The 21,206-nt window shown below is 37.9% G+C and overlaps 1 protein-coding gene and 1 non-coding gene across 3 annotated transcripts in view; one reads left to right on the top strand and one right to left on the bottom strand.

The window, feature by feature from the left end:
* Eif5b (eukaryotic translation initiation factor 5B) overlaps positions 1-21,206 on the bottom strand; it is an 81,341-nt gene that overhangs the window by 55,179 nt on the left and 4,956 nt on the right. The window lies entirely within an intron of this gene.
* LOC122121392 lies at positions 12,374-12,475 on the top strand. Its single transcript, XR_006149936.1, has one exon. It is a non-coding gene; the product is annotated as a U6 spliceosomal RNA (small nuclear RNA).

Genomic DNA, 21,206 nt, shown 5'->3' with positions numbered 1-21,206 from the left:
TATAGCACTGTCTCGAGTGAAAAAACTAAGGGACAAGGCCCAGCCCCTGAGTTCAAGCCCCAGAACTGGCACAAAAAAATCTATATACATAACTCCAAAGTTAACAACTCAGTAATACAGGACTTAAATGATATTAAAGAATATGAACATGAAATATCAAAAATAAATTTGAAAAATAAAGATAAATGAACTTAGAGATGTATAAGCAGCTGAATGAATTAAGAGAATATACATTAATAGCAGACTTAAAGAGAATGCAGACAAACAACTGGATGAAATACAGAGTACTGGAAGTAGCACTATGGCTTAAGTGGTAGAGCACTAGCCTTGAGCACAAAGAGGCTCAGGAACAGTGCCCAGGTCCTGAGTTCAAGCCCTGCAACACACCAAAATAAATAAATTAAATAAATAAAGACAGAAAATTGAAAAAAAAAATCCTGGAAATGAATAGGTCGATAATCCAAATAAATCTTCCATTGAAAGCCTGGGTAACAGAACAGAACGAGATGGATATAAAGTATAAGCAGTTGAGGAGGGAAGAATTAGGCCATTCAAAGACAATAAATAAATACTAAGAAAATGAAAAATATACAAAGACCTCTGGGACAATATCAAAAGACCAAACCTACAAGTCAATGGAAAAGAAAAAATATACAAACTAAAGGCATAGAAAATGTAGTTAATAAAATAGCAGAAAATTTCCCCAGTCTTGAGAAAGGGTCATACAAGTGGAGGAAGGAGGCTTTCATAACACCAAACAGGCAAGACTAGAAATGAAACACCCCCAGATGACATTTATAATTAATACAATAAATGTACAGAACTGTGAGAAGCAACATAAAGGTAAACTTACCGGAATGACAAATTTCTTAACAGAAAACTCAAACAAGAAGGGCATGTAATGATACATTCTAAGTCTGAAAGAAAATAACTCAACCTAGATTAGTATACCCAGAAAATACTACATAAACTAAAACTTCCATGATTAATGCCTAAGAGAATTTGTGACCACCAAACCAGCACTGCAGAACATAATTAATGGGATCCTATACAGAGAAAAAGATAAATGCAGTCAGAAAAATACAGGAAAGAACAAGTCACACCAGATGAGTAAATCAACAGAAGAAAAATAGAATACACAAAAAATAACAAAATGACAGGAAATACTACATACCTTTTATTATTAATGCTGTCTCAATTCTCCTAGTGAGTTAGATTAAAAAGCAAACCCCAGACTATTTGTTGCCTGCAACAAACATATCTCACAACTATAAATACTGGCTTAGAGTAAATAGACAAAAAAGTTCCTCTCCAAGCAAATGGACCTGAAAAGCCTGTAGCAGTACCTATGCTTATATCTGATTAAATAAACCAGCTGGGTGCCCGTGTCTCATGTCTCTAATTCTAGTTACTCAGGAGGCTGAGATCTGAGGATGGGTCCCCATTGAAAAATCTGAGACTATAGCAATTAACCGCCAGAAAGTCATATGACAAAGTAGTAATATGCTAGCCTTAAGCTTTTAAAAAAAGCTCAGGGACAGTGACTAGTGACTTGAATTCAGGAATTCAAGCCCCAGGATTGGTAACAAAGGATACATTAAAAAAGACTTCAAATGTTAGTTTTAACAGACAAACAAGATCATTTCATATTAATAAAGGAAATAATCCATCACAAAGTTGTAACAGTGAAACATCAAACTACTTCAAAAAGTACACTCTTTGTATATATGGAAATATCACAATAAAGTCTCCTCATTACAAATATAAATTAAAACTAGAAGGAAAAATGAATTTAATAACTGTTAGTACACAAGCACCCAAATTAGTGCACTTGATTAAACAAATACTACTGGACATACAAAGCACAGAAAGGTCCCAGTACAATAATAACAAGCCCACTCTTACCAAGATAGTCATCCAGAAACTGTCCACTCCCCTCTCCCCCAAATGCCTGGGTTGCTGAGAATAACGTGTTTTGTGCTGTTACTGGATGAATTATTCTATAGAGGTCTGTTTAGTTTATTTGTTCCATATGTCATTTAATATTTAAGGAAGGATGCCGATGATGTTAGCCAGTTACCATTTACTATTTTTTTTTCTTGTGGGCTCAAGTGATATCTCCAGTATCAGCCTCCCAAGGAGATAGGACTTCAGAGTTGTGCCACTGTGCTTGTATTTCAGTTTTTGAGTTCAGCATTTCTGTACTGGCAAGGACTTAATTTTCTGATAATCTTCAACTTGAAGTAATGAGTTTGAGCTTTAATAGCACCTTCTCTTTGCATGAAGGTTTATTTTACACCTTTTTCATCAACTTGAAGCAATAGTTTATACATAAAAGCTTGGGTGGATGTTCTATGACAAGGTAGCAGGTCTGGAGTTTGAACTCAGTGCCTCACTCATATTTGCTCGCCAAGTGGTCTACCTGAGCTACATCCCAGCCCCCTTTCTTCTGTGCCAGTTTTAGGGTTTGAACTCAGCCCTGTCCCCACACTTTTGTGCTCAAGACTAAGCGCTCTATCACTGGAGCCCAGCTTTTACTTCTAGCTTTTCTGATGGTTAATTGGAGATAAGAGTCTTATAGACTTGACTGTCTGGGCTGGCTTCCAACTGTCATCTTCTGATCTCATCCTCCTGAGTAGCTAGGATTACAGATGTGAGCCTCCAGTGCCTGGCTCATCCCAGCCCCTTTTACCTTAGTTATTTTTGCATCAATGCTCATTAAAGAAGTTTTTACTTAAGTGCTATATTCGCATCAGGTTTTGTTATCAAAACCTGATGAGAATATAGAGTTTCCAAACAGTTTGGAAGTGTTTCTTTCCTATTTCTCATAATTGCAGAGAATTGGTGTTATAATAAAATTTGATAATGAATCCATTCTGTCCTGAACTCTTCCCTTTTGAGTGACTCTTTATTCTTTAACTTCATTGTTTGTTATAGAACTGTTTGTATGGTTTATTAGAAATAGTTTGGGATGTTGTGATGCAAAAACTTCAACACAGTTCTTGCAAACCAAAGCATATTAAAGATCACACAACACGACTTAAGTTGGGCTTACTCTAGGCACACAAGGCAACTCAACATGCATAAATCAATCAATGTAATATAGTATATAAACACAAGGACAAAAAATTCACATGATCATCTCAACAAATGCAGAAAAAGCCATTGACAAAAATCAACATCTTTTCATGATAAAAGTTCTGTAAGAGCCAGGCGCTGGTGACTCACACCTGGAATCCTAGCTACTTAGGAGGCTGAGATCTAAGGATGGAGTTCAAAGCCAGAAGAAGCAGGAAGTCCATGAGAGCCTTATCTCCAATTAACCACCTAAAAACTAGAAATGGAGCTATGGCTCAAAGTGGTAGACTGCTAGCCTTGAGCAAAAAAAAGCTCAGGGACAGCACCAAGGCCCTAAGTTCAAGTCCCACAATCAATCAAAAAAAAAAGTTCTGAAAGAACCTTGAAACAGAAAGAATGTATCCCAACATAATAAAAACTGTATTACCATCACTACATTGAACTGAGAAAACAAAAAACCATTTTCTCTCAAATCAGGAGAGACAAAGGTGTCCATTCGTCCTCATTTTTACTCAATACAATGCAGGAATTCCTACTCAGAACAAGTACTTCATAGTCTGATCAAGGTGAGACAAAGAAAATGGGTTCACCCAAGATAGGGACACAGGTATCTTTTTCCTATCTTGCTATTGTTTTTAACATATTTATAATGTGCCATGTGATTTTTTTTGTTTCTTTGTATGTTCCTCCCCCACGGTATAACCCTTGTTTTCACTGTATTTGATGTTGGTGCCCTGCATCTTGCATCTTGTATATACACTTCTCTAATTCACGGAGGGGAAGGGAAAAAAAACAAAATGCTTAAATAAGGATACAGGTTGACCCATTATAACAATGAGATGTACAAAACACTATGTTGAAAACAAAAATGAACTTTACAACTTGGGGGGGGGGGGGTAGTAGTGGAGGTGGGAGGGAAGGAATGGTAGGGGGAAAACAAAGGAGGCAACAGTACTTAATAGGAAATGTACTCATTACCTTGCTCATGTAACTGTAACCCCTCTGTATAGCATTTTTACAATAAAAAACGTACAAAAAAAGAAAAGAAAAAAGGAAGGAAGGAAGGAAGGAAGGAAGGAAGGAAGGAAGGAAGGAAGGAAGGAAGGAAGGAAGGAAGGAAGGAAGGAAGGAAGGAAGGAAAGAAAGAGAAAGAAAGAAAGAAAGAAAGAAAGAAAGAAAGAAAGAAAGAAAGAAAGAAAGAAAGAAAGAAAGAAAGAAAGAAAGAAAGAAAGTAAGAAAGAAAGAAAGAAAGAAAGAAAGGAAGAAAGAAAGAAAGAAAATGGGTTCAATAGGGAAAGCAGTTATCAAATGTACAGATAATCGGATCCTACACTTAAAAGCTCCTGAAGACTTCATTGAAATTCATGTTATACTGATACTTTTGGCAAAGTAGCAGAACAAAAAATTAACAAAAAAAAAACAGTAACTTCTCCATATGTCAACAATGAGTGGACTGAGAAATCAGGAAAACAATTTCATTCACAATAGCCTAAAAGAAAAAAATTACAAATAAACTTAGCAAATGAGGTGAATGACTTTTACATTGAGACTATAAGACTTTGAAGAAGGGGGGAGATGGGGTGTGGGAGTGGGGGGAATATCAAGGGATGGGAAGGGGAAACAAAAGAGGAGGCAACAATGCTTGATAAGAAATGTACTCATTACCTTGCCCATGTAATTGTAACCCCTCTGTATGGTATTTTCACAATAAAAAAAATGATGAGTCTAAAAAATAAATAAATAGCCAATGCTCATACATAAATGAAACTAATACTGTGAAAATGTAATCGATAGGTTCATTGCAAAATACCAATGTCATTCTCCACAAAAATAGAAAAACCAATCATAAAATCCTTATGGAAATAATTGAGAACCAAAAGGGCAATGTTAAGAGTTATCACAATATCTGACTTCAAATTATACTACAGAACAACAGTAGTAAAAGCCACATGATACTGGGGGGGGGGGGGGGGACACCAGACACAAAGGCCAATGGAACAAAAAACTCAAAAACTCACACAACTACCTTTGACCTTTGAGTCAAAAGCATACATTCACAAAAGCTGCTGGGAAAACTTTTATACAAAGAAAACTACTATCAGACTGAAGGGACAACTCACAGGAAGGAACTCTTCACTCACTAATCATCAAATGAGAGATTACTATATCTAGAATATAGAGAACTCAAAAAGTTAAAATAGAGCCAATCTATGGATAAAGTCCCCAGAAGTACAATTTGCTAATAATAAGCACATCAAAAATTTTTCAACATCTAGCCAGGCACTGGTGCCTCACACTTGTAATCCTAGCTACTCAGAAGGTTGAGATCTAGGATTATGATTCAAAGCCAGGTGGGGTTGGAAACTCTATGAGACTCTTATCTCCAATTAAACACCAAAAAGACAAAGTGGATTTGCGGCCCTAGCAGTAGAGTGCTGGCCTTGAGCAAAAAAGCTCATGGCCAGCTCCCAGACTGAGTTCAAGCCCCAAGAAAATGCATGCATATTTGTGTACATACGCACATGCGTGTGTGAGCTCGCGCGCGCGCGCACACACACACACACACACCTTAAAGGAAAATAACAAAATTGTAATTCGCAGAAAACACATGGAACAGAAAATAATCATAAATGAAAACTCAAAATTTTTTAATTTAATTTTATTGTGAAGATGCTATACAGAGGGGTTACAGTTATTTGAGTAAGATAATGAGTACATTTCTTGTCAAACTTTGTTACCTCTTCCCCTTTAAAATTATGACAACAATGTAGACAATAATAATGGGACATAAGTGTAAAAGACTAAGAGGGGCAAGGCAGAGAGGAGCAGGAAAGCAGAGGGTACTGCAGGGTAGAGGTTTTAATTGTATTACGTAAAAGGAATATTTTGGAGGGTAGAATAGTTAAAAGTACACTGTAAGCTGGGCACCAGTGTTTCAACACCTGTAATACTAGCTGCTTTGGAGGTACTTCAAAGCCAGCCCAAGCAGGAAAGTCCAATGAGACTCTTTATTTCCAATTAACCACCAAAAGGCCAGAAAGCACACACACACACAAGTGGCAATATCTTCCTAGTAGAAATGGTCCTTCAATTCTTGCTATTCTATTCTAGGGAAAAAAAAAAAAAAAAAAAGCAGCATCTTAAATTCACTGTGTCAAAAAGTCCAAAATCTCTGGCTCTACCCGGGTCAGACCCACTGACCCAAAATGTTCATCGTATAAGATCACCAGATAAATCTCAAAAGCACCCTTCAATAAATTGGCATCTTCGGGGCTGAGAAGGTGGCAGAGCAGTAGAGTGATTTGTAGAGTGCTTGCCTCGCATGTACGAGGCCCTGGGTTCAATTCCTCAACACCACATAAACAGAAAAAGCCAGAAGTGGTGCTGTGGCTAAGTGGTAGGTAGAGTGCTAGCCTTGCGCTGAAGAGCTGAAGGGCAGTGCCCAGGCCCAGAGTTCAAGCCCCACAACTGACAAAAAAAAAAAAAAAAAAGATATATCTTATCAGGGCTGGGAAAGTGGCTCAGTGGTAGAGTGCTTGCCTGCATGAGGCTCTGGGTTTGATTTCTCAGCACCATATAAGCCAAAAAAGCAGGAGGTGGCACTGTGACTCAAGTGGTAGTGCACTAGCCTGAAGCTGAAGAGCTGAGGGACAGTGCCCAGGCCCAGAGTTGAGGACCTACAACCAACAACAAAATGGCATCTTCCACATCAATGCCACAAATCCAATTGAGGGGGGAATATATGGAATTCCTATACATGATGTTACTGTTCTGTTTTTAATAGTAATAGCAGTTACTCAACTGTATGTATTTGTCAGAACTACAAACTAAAAAGCCTGCATTTGAACTTGGGAATCTGAACTCAAAAAGCTGAGATTTGAGCTACATCTCAACTTTGAGCTTTTTGGTAGTTAGAGATAAGAATTTCACAGACTTTGCTGTCTGGGCTAGCTTTGAAGTATGCTCCTCAGATCTCAGTCTCCAGGATTACAGGCATGAACCACCAGCCCAGAAGCTTTGAGAAATTTTAAGTTCAGAAAGTGTCAGTCAGCGGGGCGCCGGTGGCTCACGCCTGTAATCCTAGCTACTCAGGAGGCTGAGATCTGAGGATCATGGTTCAAAAGCCAGCCCCGGCAGGAAACTCCATGAAACTCATCTCCAATAAACCACTAGAAAACCGGAAGTGGTGCTGTGGCTCAAATGGTAGAGCGCTCGCCTTGAGCTGAAGAGCTGAGGGACAGCACCCAAGCCCCACGACCAAAAAAAAAAAAAAAAAGTCGCAGAATAAAAGTCTAATTTTTATGACGTTAGAAATAGGATCATACTTCAACATGACAAAGGCTACTTATGACAAACTTATAGCCAACTCTATACTGAATTGGGGGAAAACTGAATGCATTTCCTCTAAAATCAGTGTCTACTCTCTCTACAGTTATTCAACACATTGAATTCTTAGCCAATAAAGCAAAAGAAAGAAAGAAAGAGGCTACAAATAAGGAAGAATTCACATCCTTATTTGCAGATTTGGTTCTATACTTACAAGACCCTAAATAATCAAGGAAAGAAGCTTAATAGATCTGCAAAATAGCAGGCTACAAAAATCAAAATGTAAGTATTACAGTATCTATATACTAATAAGGAATAGCTTTAAAAAAAAAAAAAAAAGGCCCAGGAATAAACACAATTGAAGAAGGTAAAAGATACTACACTGAAAACAAACTACACAAGACACAAGATTGAAAGACCTATCAAGCCAATGGGTCTGATTTTTTTTATTACAAAAATAGCCATATTACCAAAAGTAATCCACAGATTAATTCAATCCTTAATATTCCAATAGCTTCCTTCACAGAAACAAAAAAAAAACCCAAAATTCAAAAATCAAAGATGAAACAGACATATAAACAATGGAATGGTCTTGAGAACCCACAAATAAAACCTGCATTATCTACAGCTGCCTGATTCTTAAGAACAGTGCCAAAAACATATGTTGGGAAAAAAGCTTCAACTGGAAAAATTGGATATCCCCACGTAGAATACTGAAACTGGATCCCTCTCACATTACATAAACATCAATTCAAAATGGTTCAAAGATCTTATTGAAGGACCTGAAACTTTTAAGAATATTAGAACACAAGTGGGAAACTTGTCTCTGTCAAGGGCCATCTGGATATTTATTAACATTATTGGAGGCTACAAAAAAGTATCGGCTGAAAAATTAGGCTGCTATATTTAGTCAAACATTTAATTCACTCTAATCATTCCTAATATGATAATTGGAATTGCTTCTCTTTGATGAAGTGTGTAATACTAGCTTGTTGATGTTGCTACTTCACAACTGCTTTTCCAAGTCTGGAGCACAGTCTGACTTTTCATAATGTAAGTTTTGAAAAGAACTGATGATGGTAACAGTAACTTGCTTCAAATATGTTCTGAACACCGCATATTTCAATATATGTCTCCTCAAACTGGAAAATTCTTCATTGTTTATTTAAAGTCTGTAGAACTCAGGCAGTGAAAGGTTGGTGTACCTACCAGCCTATCATCACTTTGCAGGTGAATGATTTCATGTTATAGATACTTTTATCTGGCTCCACATTAACTAGCATAGTAAAGATGTTCAACTACATTTATTTTCACACCCTTGAATCTTTCATTAAATGCTTTGATCAGTTTTGCATATTCACCAACATATTTGGGTGTCAAAGAAAGCTTTTGTCCTTCCAGAGTAGGAAATTATAGTTTTATTCCTATTGAGTTGCACTATCTACATTCTAATTTATTTCCACATCCTCAATTTAGCTTCAAATCATTTCACACTTGAAAATGAGAAGCTGGTTGGGACCCTGAAGCTTGCTATTCAGCTCAGAGGTATTCGATAATGTCCTCTTTCAACTCTAGATTACACATTAAATTTTTGTCATTGAGTTCTCCAACAGGAGTTTTCCTTTCAACTCCATGAATCGCTTGCCTTCATCTTGGAGTTCATAAAAATCTCCTGAGCATGTTCCCCTGACTCAGATACCACAGTTTGCAGTGGTAAATAATACCATATGCAATCAACATCATTTAGTAACTCCTTAGACATGTGGCTGGTAAACCCTCTGCTTTTGACAAAATTTATGCATGATATTACAGTGGACATCACACTGTTGAGACACAAAGACTCTTCACAGAGCTTTTTTTGGTGTATGATTCAGTGGCATATAATTAAATCACTTGGATCAAGACTAAGACAATTCAGTTTTTTTTTTCCTTGAAAGTGCATTTAACCCTTTTTTCCAGCCAACCAAGGCTGGAGTTCACTTATTTTTTCAAAGGATAGCTTAAGTTTTTTCACTGACAAAACAAGTTTCTGACCTCTTGTAGTTTCATGCATAGATAGCTTCCAGTGACAGCAGTTCAACTTGCATGTGAAATTTAACAAATACCTCAAAAACAACAGCTAGTGAGGCATTGTTATGTCCATAGTCCAGTCACAAACCAGAAAAAAAACTGAAAATCTATAGCATCCTTTAAGTTTTTTTCAGTGTCTTTTGCTAAATCAATAATCTAATCTGAGATGGTTCTCCAAGATACACATGCTGAAACAAACTTTGTCCTTAAAACTCCCCAACAGCCACCATTCTCCCTCTTCATGAGGCCTCAGCTTCATGATCAATTCACTCACTACAAAACTTATTTGAATAATGCTGAGTCTGCACAATGATACCTATAAAAGCACTTGTGATCCAAACTCTCCTGAAAAACACTGATTTTATCCAGATACATTTGGCCTCCCAACTCATTGAGTTTAGCATGTTTTGAGCTGTAATGATGCTCCAGACTGACTTTTTCCATTACTCCTAATGAAGGACCACAAACTAGGCAGAGACGACTCTTTGAATTCAACAATATCAACAACAACAACAAAATTACATCCATTTCTTTGGAAACATCAACATGCATCAATTTTTTTTTTTTTTTGCTTTGAAGTAGGATGTTACACCAACCAGTGTGTGTGTCACCTATGACTTGCTGTTCTAATCCTGTCTGTTAAGACTTGAAACATATCTGCCATTCATATCAGCAACCCTTGAGGTCTTGATCTTTTCTGTATATGATAAACTTAGTTTTCATCTGAGTTTCAGTTTGTATAAGGATTTGTTGATTGTGAATGTATGAATAAAGATTGGATTGAAGTTACTGTGTGTGGACAAAGAAATCAACAACCTTGCTGTCAATCATCAGAGGCAAGGTCATGAACATTGTGAGGAATCATTTCATCTCATCACAGAACTGCAATAGTTTCACAACAGTGTGCTACAGCATGTACAATATCAGTCTGTCTGGCACTGACTAGCCTCTGAGTAATAAATAGAGATGGGCAGCAGGCAGTCTATAGCATGTGTATCTGTCTCACTATGTTCTTATATGTACTCATGTCTATTACTAATCAATGTTCCTTGCTTGCACCTCAAAATTTACATTATGATTCACTTAATACCAAAGTTATGTTGCTATGAAAAAAGCTCCTATATTTAATCTTTTATAAAGCCAGATTCAAAAAAAAATGAGGGACTTATATCCGTTTTGAGAACCTTATATGACCCAAGAACTGGTGGTTCAAAACCCTTGTACTGGAGAACAATTCAAGATACAGGCAGAGGCAGTTACTTTCTGAAAAGTATTCCAATAGCTCAGGGAATAATAGCAAGAACTGAGAAATGGCATTGCATCTCAAATGGTAGAGCACTTATCTAGCAAGCCTGAGGCCCTAAATTCTAAACTCAATACTAATAAAAGGGTAAGCTGGAACAGGAGCTGTGGTTCAATGGTAGAGCTCAAGCCTTGAGCACAAAAACTCAGGGACGACACCCATACACAGAGTTCAAGCCCCCAAGATCTGCATAAGACAAAACCAACCAAACAAACAAACAAAAAAAAAATCAAAAAGAAAATGGAGGGGGGGAAAGGCTTCTTTTAAAAAAAAAGGAAAAGAGGTGATTCTGCACAGCAAAGGAAACTTTTTGTCAGCAATTCATCTGACAAGGAAGTAATACTCAGAACATATTAAAAAAAAAAAACTAAAAAAGAATGGGCAAATGAATTGGAGAATTCTCAATGGTCAATAAGTATATGAAACAATATATGAAAAAAAGTTGAACACCTTTAACCACTGGAGAAATACAAATCAAAAGGATACTGACATTCTATCTCACTCTAGTCAGAATAGCTACTCTTAAGAAACAAACATGCTGGCAACAATGAAGGGGAGGGAGGGAATGCAAATTATTAGTTCAGCCTGTATGAAAATCATTGTGCAGATTCCCAAAAAATAAAAATAAAAGAAAATAGAACTACCAAGCAATCTAGCTAAGTCACCACTGGGAATTCAAGTCTGCTACAAGAGAAATACCTACAAATTCATGTTTACTGAAATACTATTCACAATAGCCAAGTTATAGAATCAGCCTACAGCCAGGCACCGGAGGCTGTAAGCTAATCCTAGCTACTCAGGAGGTTGAGATCTGAGGATCATGGTTCAAAGCCAGCCGGGCAAGGACAGTCCATGAGACTCATCTCCAATTAATCACCAGAAAACTACAAGTGGCGCTGTGGCTCAAGTGGTAGAGCTCTTGCCTTGAGCTAAAGAGCTGAGGGACAATCCCAGGCCCAGAGTTCAAGCCCCATGACCGACCAAAAAAATAAAAATTAAAAAAAAAAAGAATCAGCCTATATACCCACTAACTGATGAAGAAATGGAGTACATTTACACAATGGAGTTTTACTCAGCCCAAAAGAACAAAATTATGTCATCTATAGGGAAATAGAACTGGAAATTGTCCTGTTAAGAGAAATAAGCAGAATTCAGACAAATACTGCATGGCTTCTATCATATGCAAAAAAAAAAAAAGACATGAAAGCAAAAAGGGGACCCTCTAGAGTTAAGAAGGGGAACAGCAGGAAGAAGTACAACAGAAGTTAATCTGAGTAAATATGATCAAAGTACAGTGTGTGTGTGTGTGTGTGTGTGTGTGTGTGTGTGTGTGTGTAAATGTCATAATGAAATTCAGGTATGACTTTTTAAAATTATAAGCCATACCACAAAGGGATGTGGTGTGAATCTAGACTAACTCTGCTTTGAATGGACGACTGTGAAAAACTATTTTGGAGTTGAAGTGAAAATTTAAACCGAGGACAGAATATTAGGGTTTAGAGATTTGTGTTAATTTTATTAAATGGGATAAAATCATAGTAACTACACACGCGCACACACATACACACCAACACTTTTATAAAGAGAAAATATCATGTTCACTTTGGCAGCACATATACTAAAATTGTAATGATACAGAGATTAGCATAGCCCCTGCACAAGGATGAGATGAACGTTCATGAAACGTTCTGAAAGAGAGAGAAAGACAGGAAGGAAGGAAGGAAGGAAGGAAGGAAGGAAGGAAGGAAGGAAGGAAGGAAGGAAGGAAGGGAGGAAGGGAGGAAGGGAGGGAGGGAGGGAGGGAGGGAGGGAGGGAGGGAGGGAGGGAGGGGGAGGGGGAGGGGGAGGGGGAGGGGGAGGGGGAGGGGGAGGGGGAGGGGGAGGGGGAGGGGGAGGGGAAGGGGGAGGGGAAGGGAAGGGGAAGGGGAAGGGGAAGGGGAAGGGGAAGGGGAAGGGGAAGGGGAAGGGGAAGGGGAAGGAAAGGGAGGAAGAATGGAGGAAAGAAAAAAAATACCATGTCTCTAAGATAAAATAGCAAAAACAAGGTATTTGGCTAATGATTAAACCAAGCAATGAGTATATGGAGGTTCATTATACTATTATCCCCTCTACTTTTCTGGGTGTTTGATTTTATTTTTTTTTTTTTGGGGGGGGGGGGTCCGGTCGTGGGGCCTGAACTCTGGGCCTGGGCGCTGTCCCTCAGCTCTTCAGCTCAAGGCTAGCGCTCTACCACTTGAGCCACAGCGCCACTTCTGGCTTTTTTCTTTTTGCTATGTGGTGCTGAGGAATCGAACCCAGGGCCTCATGCATGCAAGGCAAGTGCTCTACCACTGAGCCACCTTCCCAGCCCTTGAATTTTTTTTTTTAAATAAAAGCTTGTGCAAGGCTTAGAGTTCAATCTCCAAAACAGGGAAGGAAGAATCTGAAAACCAAAAACTTTTGGTCTGAATCAGTTACCTACTACTCTTTTTTCCCCCTCCAGTACTGAGAATTAAGAATTAAGTCTCTATCACTTGATCTATGCCTCCAGTCCCTTTTAGCCTTGGTTATTTTCTTTTTCTTGCTTTGTTTTACCACTATTGGGTAGTGCCTACTAGGCTTTGCCTGCTCTGCTGGCACTCTCATTATTTTGAAGGAATCTCATGGTCTATTCTGCCCCAGCTGGCTTCAAACTATGATCCTCCAGATCAGTCTCTCAAGTAACTAAGATTACAGGTGTGTGCCACCTGTGCATGGCTATTATGGGTATTTTCAAGGTGAAGGGTTTCACTTTATTCTGGGCCAGCATGAGCTCCCATCCCCCTACTTCTGCTTTTCACTTCAGATGACAGTCATATGTCATAGCACTCAGCTACAGTGCTTCCCTGCAGCTAACTGGCACACAGCACCACACCCAGTTGTTGGTTGAGATGGAATCTTGGTAACTTTTATTCTCCAGGCACGCCTGTAACCCCAACTCCCTGTCTCTGCCTCCCAAGTAGCTAGGTTTTCACAGGTTTGAGCTGTACGTAACACTCAGCTACAACCTACCACTTTTGATTTATAATTTCTAGAACCTGAAAGGTAGTGAGTTTCTAAACATTTCATTCTCGAAGACTTTGGTTGGTTGGGAACAGGTCTAAAAGAGGAAATCACCTTAATTATTTTGCTGAGAGCAAATTAAAGTCCTAAGAGAATTACAGAAAAACCATCAAGTATGTTCTATCTTTTCTAAGTTCAGTCGTTCTTTTTAAGAAGGTAATATCCAGCCTTAATTAACTTTTATGTAAAAAGTCACTGATTAAAAGCAGGAGTATGAAATATAATCAAAATTCTAGACAAGAGCCCTACTGTCTTATACTGTACATTAAACATTTGTTTCCTATATACAAGGTTAAACAGAAAACAGAAATAGTTCATATAAATATACTAACCCAGATGCATACAGATGGCTCACACCTTTAATCCTAGCTACTCAGGAAGCTGAAATCTGAGGATCCTGGCTTGAAGCCAGAGACATAAAAGTCTACGAGACTAATTAACCAGCAGAAAGCTGAAAATGGAGATATGGATCAAGTGGTAGAGTATCAGCCCTGAGCAAGCCTCCAGGACCTGAGTTCAAGCCCCTGAGACACCAAAAGAAACAAAAAAACTAAGCGGTCAATAGAAGAGAAAACAATGTTAAAGTCAAGAAAAAGAAACAAAGGATCCTAGAAGTAGCACAAATAAAAATCTAAACCAATGGGCAAAAAGTTCAAATATAGGGCTGGGAAGGTGGCTCAGTGGTAGAGCGCTTGCCTTGCATGCCTGAGGCCCTGGGTTTGATTCCTCAGCACCACATAAGCAAAAAGAAAAAAGCTGGAAGTGGCGCTGTGGCTCAAGTGGTAGAGTGCTAGCCAGCCTTGAGCTGAAGAGCTGAAGTACAGCGCCCAGGCCGAGTTCAGACCCCACGACTGGACCCAAAAAAAAAAAATTCAAATATAGTCCTATGTTGCTTAATAACAGGGATATAGCTTGAGAAATGCATTATTAGTCTATTTTGTTAAGCATCATTGAGTATACTTACACAAATGTAAGTGGTATGGACTACTGTCCATATACCTAGTCTATATTGTATATAAATACACATGATTTTGATATATATAATATATTGCACATAAATACATATGGTATAGCCAACACTCCAGAGGTCATGATTAACAAAGTAGTACAAAATTAATTCGGGGGTGGGGGGGAGTAGTTGTGGTGGTGGGAGAAGGGATGGTAGGGGAAAAACAAAGGAGGAGGCAACAATGCTCCATAGGAAATGTACTCATTACCTTACTCATGTAACTGTAACCCCTCCATACAGTATTTTTACAATATAAAACGTACAAAAAAAAGTTAAAGATATGGAAACAAGAAAAAAAATTCAAACACACCAGAAAAATGATTCAATCAAGAGATGTAATGTAGGATAATGATGCCAGTGCAATGCAGCATATTACAAAACTTTTTGTATATAAGAAATGTACTCATTATCTTGCCCATGTAATTGTAACCCCTCTGTACAGTATTTTCACAATAAAAAAAAACTTTTTGTAAATATTCTATACTTTCTGTATGTATTCTATAGTCATATAAAAATAGTACAGTAAATACATCAACCAGTAACATAGCCATTTAACATCCACTATTATGTGTAGGAACACGTAATTGTACATGCTGTACCTTTAAAAGACTAGCAACACAGATTTCTTTACACAAGCATCATCACAAGCATAATACATTCCATCATGATATAATGAAGGCTACAATATCTTGAGATAATAAGAAAATATTAGCTCCACTTTAGTAAATTAGGGGGTTGCTGTTCCTGGGGCTTGGAACTCCAGGACTGGGCACTATCCCTGAGCTCTGCTGGCTCAAGGCTAGCACTGTACCGCTTGAGCCACAGTTCCACTTCTGGCTTTTTGGTGGTTAATTGGAAATAAAAACTCCCACAAATTTTCCTGTCCAGACTGACCTCGAACCTCAATTATCAGATCTGAGCCTCCTGAGTAGCTAGGATTGCAGGCCTGAGCCACTTTGACCCATCTCTATTATATTCTTTTTGTTGTTGTTGCTTTTTTGTCAGATGTGGGGCTTGAACTCTGGGTCTGGGTGCTGTCCCTCAGCTCTTCAGCTCAAGGCGAGGCTCTACCACTTGAGCCATAGCGCCACTTCTGGTTTTCTGGTGGTTAATTGGAGATAAAGAGTCTCATTGACTTTCTTGCCCAGGCTGGCTTTGAACTGCAATCCTCAGATCCCAGCCTCGTGAGTAGCTAGGAACAGGTGTGAGCCACTGGCGCTCAGGTTATATTATAGTCTTAAAGGACCACTGTTGAACAAAATGTAGCTACATGTTGACATATCATTAATCATAATAAGCAATCATAATGCAAGCAATGTTTAGTGACTTTAAATTCTCAAATTGAGGCTATGTTCAAGTTACACTTTTTTAAAGCCCACCTTCATGCTGTTTTATGCCAATTATACAAAGGTTAAAAGTAAAAAGATGAAATTTTCAATAAAATACCACCAAATCAAATCCTACAGACAATGAGCAGGCAGGATCTATCCCAACAGTGCACATAAAATTCATTTCATCTAATCTACCACATACATGGGATAAAAGATAAAAACCATGATAATCACATAGATGAAGAAATAGCATTTAATAAAATCTAGCATCCTTTCATCGTAAAACACATACTGAACTAGGAATAGATGAAAACTCTCCTAGTGATTAAGGACACGCATGAACACAGTCAACTTACTAGTAAAAACATAAAAGCTGGGGCTGGGAAGGTGGCTCAGTGGTAGAGCGCTCGCCTTGTATGCATGAGGCCCTGGGTTCCATTCCTCAGCACCCAAAAGCAAAAAGAAAAAAGCTGGAAGTGGCACTGTGGCTCAAGTGGTAGAGCGCTAGCCTTGAGCTGAAGAGCTGAGGGACAGCGCCCAGGCCCACAGTTCAGGCCCATGACTGGACCCAAAAAAAAAAACATAAAAGCTTTCCCTCCCAAGAGCAGAAACAAGAGATGGTCATTTTCATTTCTTTTCAACATTGTACTGATGGCTCCAATCAAAGCATTAGACAAGACAAAGAAAAAAATCTAGAATGATAAAAGAGGAAAACTATTGCATGCATATGGGAAATCCTAAACAATCCATAAACACAAAAATTCCTTTGTTAATGAGTTCAGTTAAGACTGCAGACTACATAATGAATATACAAAAATCAATTGCATTACTGTACACTAGTAATGAATTTAATTTCCAATTAAAATATCATTGAAAAGGTATTTCTGAATAATTTAAACAAAGAACAGAAACTCTTATAACCTAAAAACTACAAAAGATATTTAAGGAAGGAGGGACAGAAGGAGTGAAAAAGAAAAGGAGGGTGAAAACCAAAAATCTCTGGTTCATAGATGAGAAGACATAATATTTTCAATGTTCCCACCCAGTCAATAAATGCCTATATACTCTCAGGTTTTTGTTTTGTTGAAATTGAGAAGTTGCTATGAGGGCCAAAACAATGAGAAAAAGAACAAAGTAGAACTCCTAATTTCAAAATTAAATACCAAGCTATGATAATCAAGAAAGTGTGGTACTGCCTTAAGCACAGACTTATAGATCAATGAAATAGAATAAAGAGTCCAAAAGTAAACTCATGAGACATATGCTCAACAGATTTTCAGTAAGGCACCAAGACAACAGAGAATAAATATGCTAACAAATGGTACTTGAACAAATGAAAATTCACAGGCAAAGAATGAAGTTGGACCTCTACGTGTCATACAAGAAGTAAAAGTTATTACAAGGACCTAAATTTAAAAGCTAAAAACATACGCTTCCTGGAAGAAAACATAGATTTGTAAGTACTCATCATCTTGGATATGGTCATGATTTCTTAGAACAGCAAAGGAACAAACAACAAAGAAAAAATGTAAAGGACCTCATCAAAACTTCTGTGCTACAAAAGGCACAATTAAGAAAATTTTAAAGGAGCAGGCAATCAGTGGCTCATGCCTCTAATCCTCCATAGCAGAGGCAAAGTAAGCAGGATAAGGAAAGGAAAATGAGAATAGAATTAAAAGTGGGCACAGAAAATATTTAGCAATTATACACATCTGAAAAGGAATGTCTACAATATAGAAAGATCTCTTATTCTTCAATAAGAAAGATAAATAACTTTTTTAAAAATTGGGCAATTGATGAAGTGGCGATGTAGCTCAAGTGGTAGAGTGCTCGCCTTGAGCTGAAGAGCTGAGGGACAGCGCCCAGGCCCAGAGTTCAAGCCCCAAGACCGACAAAAAATTAAAAAAATTAAAAATTAAAAACAACAAAAATTGGGCAATTGAGCCAGGGGCCGGTGGCTCACGCCTGTCATCCTAGCTACTCAGGAGGCTGAGATCTGAGGACTGCGGTTCAAAGCCAGCCCTGGCAGGAAAGTCCGTGAGACTCTTATCTCCAATAAACCATTAGAAAACTGGAAGTGGTGCTGTGACTCAAGTGATAAAGTGCTTGCCCTTGAGCTGAAGAGCTGAGGGACAGTACCCAGGCCCAGAGTTCAAGCCTCATGATTGACAAAAAAAAAAAAAAAAAAAGGGCAAAGGACTTGAGTAGACAGTTCTTCAAACAAGATATAGAAATGGTCAGTAAGCCAGGATAAGATACTCAACATCTTAAGCTATCATGAATGCACAATGAGGAGACACCACATCCATTGGGATGGCTATAGCTAAGAAGTCAGCAAGTTGGGGAGGTTATGGAGAAAGAAGAACTCTATACATGGTTGGTTGAATAAGGAGCAGCTGCTTTGGCAGTTCCTGAAGACAGTTAAATTACTTGACAGTTTCTGAAAAAGTTATAGAGACATCCTATGATCAAGAAATTTGACTCCTAGGAATTTAAGTATATATAATGGAATTAAAATTATTTATCCACATGAAAACTTCAACAGTGAAGTTTGCAGTACTGTTATTCATTATTGCTAGAAGTGTTAACAATCCGAGTATTTATCATCAAGTGATGAATGGATATAGTTTATTCATGTAACGCAAGTATTACTTTGAGCATGTAATTCTAAACCTAGAATAAAATTTCATTATCACATCATCCGTTAGCCTCACCAGAGCTCAGTACTAGAAACCTAATGACTTAAAATATAATTAAGTTTAAAAAATTATATTATTCAGAGAGATGCACAAAATTACTGGCGTGGGTGAAATTTCACAAACAAAAAAAGCAAGGAATTTATGTGAAAATACCAGAGATATTTTTATGAAAAAGGATTCTCATATATATGCATATCTATTATATAATATACATATGCATATACATACATGTGAAGTTTTATTTCCAGGTCAAAAAACAGATGGAATGAAACACTATATCACCACTGCTTTCACTTTAAACAGATAAGGTGGTTATTCAATTAAGGGTAACAGAGAAAGAAACATTTTAAAGAAATTTTGGCACTCTTCCTTTAGGCTCTAAATAGACTAATACTTATTCCTGCTAGATTATTTGCAACTATAAAAATGAAAAGGAAACTGGTTAGGGAGATTTTGGGGGGAGGAGAGCAGAGAGTGTGATATAGGGTAAGATTGGTTGAATTACAGTGTAAACATATAACAATGAAACCCCCCCCACTGCAATATAACTAATAAGTCAAGAAAAAAATTAATTATCTTCACCAGTGAAAATATTTTGTAGATATGCTCCCTTTTGCAATATGAGAACTGCTTAAATCTGTAACTACAGCCAGTTTTTTAAAAAACCATACGCACTTGACACTGGTAGCTCATACCTGGATTTGAACCCACCCTGGGCAGAAAAGTCCGTAAGATCTCATCTCCAATTAACCAGTAAAAAATTAAAATAAAGCTAGACTGGAAGTGTGGCTTAAGTGTTAAGAGCTTTATCCATGTTTAAAAAGAAAGGCAAGTGAAAGTACACAGCCCTGAGTTCAAGCCCCAGTAGCGCACGCACGTGCTCACACGCACGCACACACACGCACACACGCATGCACACGCACGCACGCGCACGCACACACACACGCACGCACACGCACCCACACACACACACAAAATAGGCTACAGAGTCTTGGCTTAATAACCTAAAAGTTTGTATGATTCAAATATATTATGGGGAGGGAGGGAGGGGATGGTAGGGGGAAAACAATGGAGGAGGTAACAATGTTCAAGAGGAAGTGTACTCATAACCTCACTCATGTAACTGTAACCCTCTGTATAGTAGCTTTACAATAAAAAAAAAAAACAAAAAAAAACAAATATATTATGGTAAATTCGGTTTAGTTCTTATATCTACTTTTCCCTTCTTTTCAGATTCTCAAACTAGTTACAGAACTGGTTCTACAATTAGTAGCTTCATTATTAAAATTATACAAATATTGTGGTCACTCCTAAGGCAAACAGTGCTGGTAATTTCAACACATACAGCTTAAAATTTATATTTTGTATTTTGTACTACAATTTCTCAACAGAATTTGTCCTAAGTTAGGAAAGGAAAGGAAATAGGTTGTTTATAAATACAACACTGAACTCTGCCTTAACTCTTTATACTCTTTAGCATTATTATATATTATCACAAACTAATAAGCTAACTCATAATTTAGTCCTTATCCCTTTTAAATAACTATTTTTAATAAAAGTTCAGTAAGTTGGTCTAACAGCCATTTTGAAAATAGGCTTTACTATATGCAAATTAATTGTATTAGCAACAAACAAAACACTTGTTTTCTGGTTCTAGAAACTGAGCCTGACATATGCTAGGCAAGCACTTTATTACTTCAACTATACCCCAGTCTTCCTCCTTTCAGTTCATTTTTCCGGAGTGGGGAACCTTTTGGGGGCCATTTGGTTATTCATACCATCATTTTCAGGCCATACTAAATTACCAACACAGGTGAATGGCCTCAAGCAGCTAATGATGAAAAGCATACATGAATCATATACCAAATGATTTTTTTAGGCTTGGAAGATCCATGTCCTAGCTGCTCTCTACCCATGAACACACACGCTTCTGCTAACTATGCCAGGGCTGGCTTCAAAGCACATTCTTCCTACCTTTGCCTCCCGAGTAGGTGGGACTACAGGTATGAACTACTGTGCCTGGCTCAAGAAATGGTGATTCATCACCATAAAGATGTTAAATATAAATATCACTCTTCTTCCTCACTGCTACCTATGGAGACGGATGCCATTCTCCGTCCTTTGAAAAAGAAGACCAAGAAGTTCCACCTGCCAGAAGTTCCACCCTGCCATGGCAGGGTGTAGAGAAGATTCAAGGGCCAGATCTTGTTGCCCAACATGGATAAGACCAACAAGAAAACAAAGCACATACTGCTCAGAGTAGGGCATGAGGTATAACTCAGCATTAAGAGCATATGCCTAGCAAATGT

This window comes from Dipodomys spectabilis, unplaced genomic scaffold, assembly GCF_019054845.1.
Source record: "Dipodomys spectabilis isolate Male_0828 unplaced genomic scaffold, ASM1905484v1 ptg000187l, whole genome shotgun sequence".
Classification (NCBI taxonomy): Eukaryota; Metazoa; Chordata; class Mammalia; order Rodentia; family Heteromyidae; genus Dipodomys; species Dipodomys spectabilis.
The sequence above is the reverse complement of the archived record's forward strand: the minus strand, read 5'-3'. Positions and strand labels throughout refer to the sequence as shown.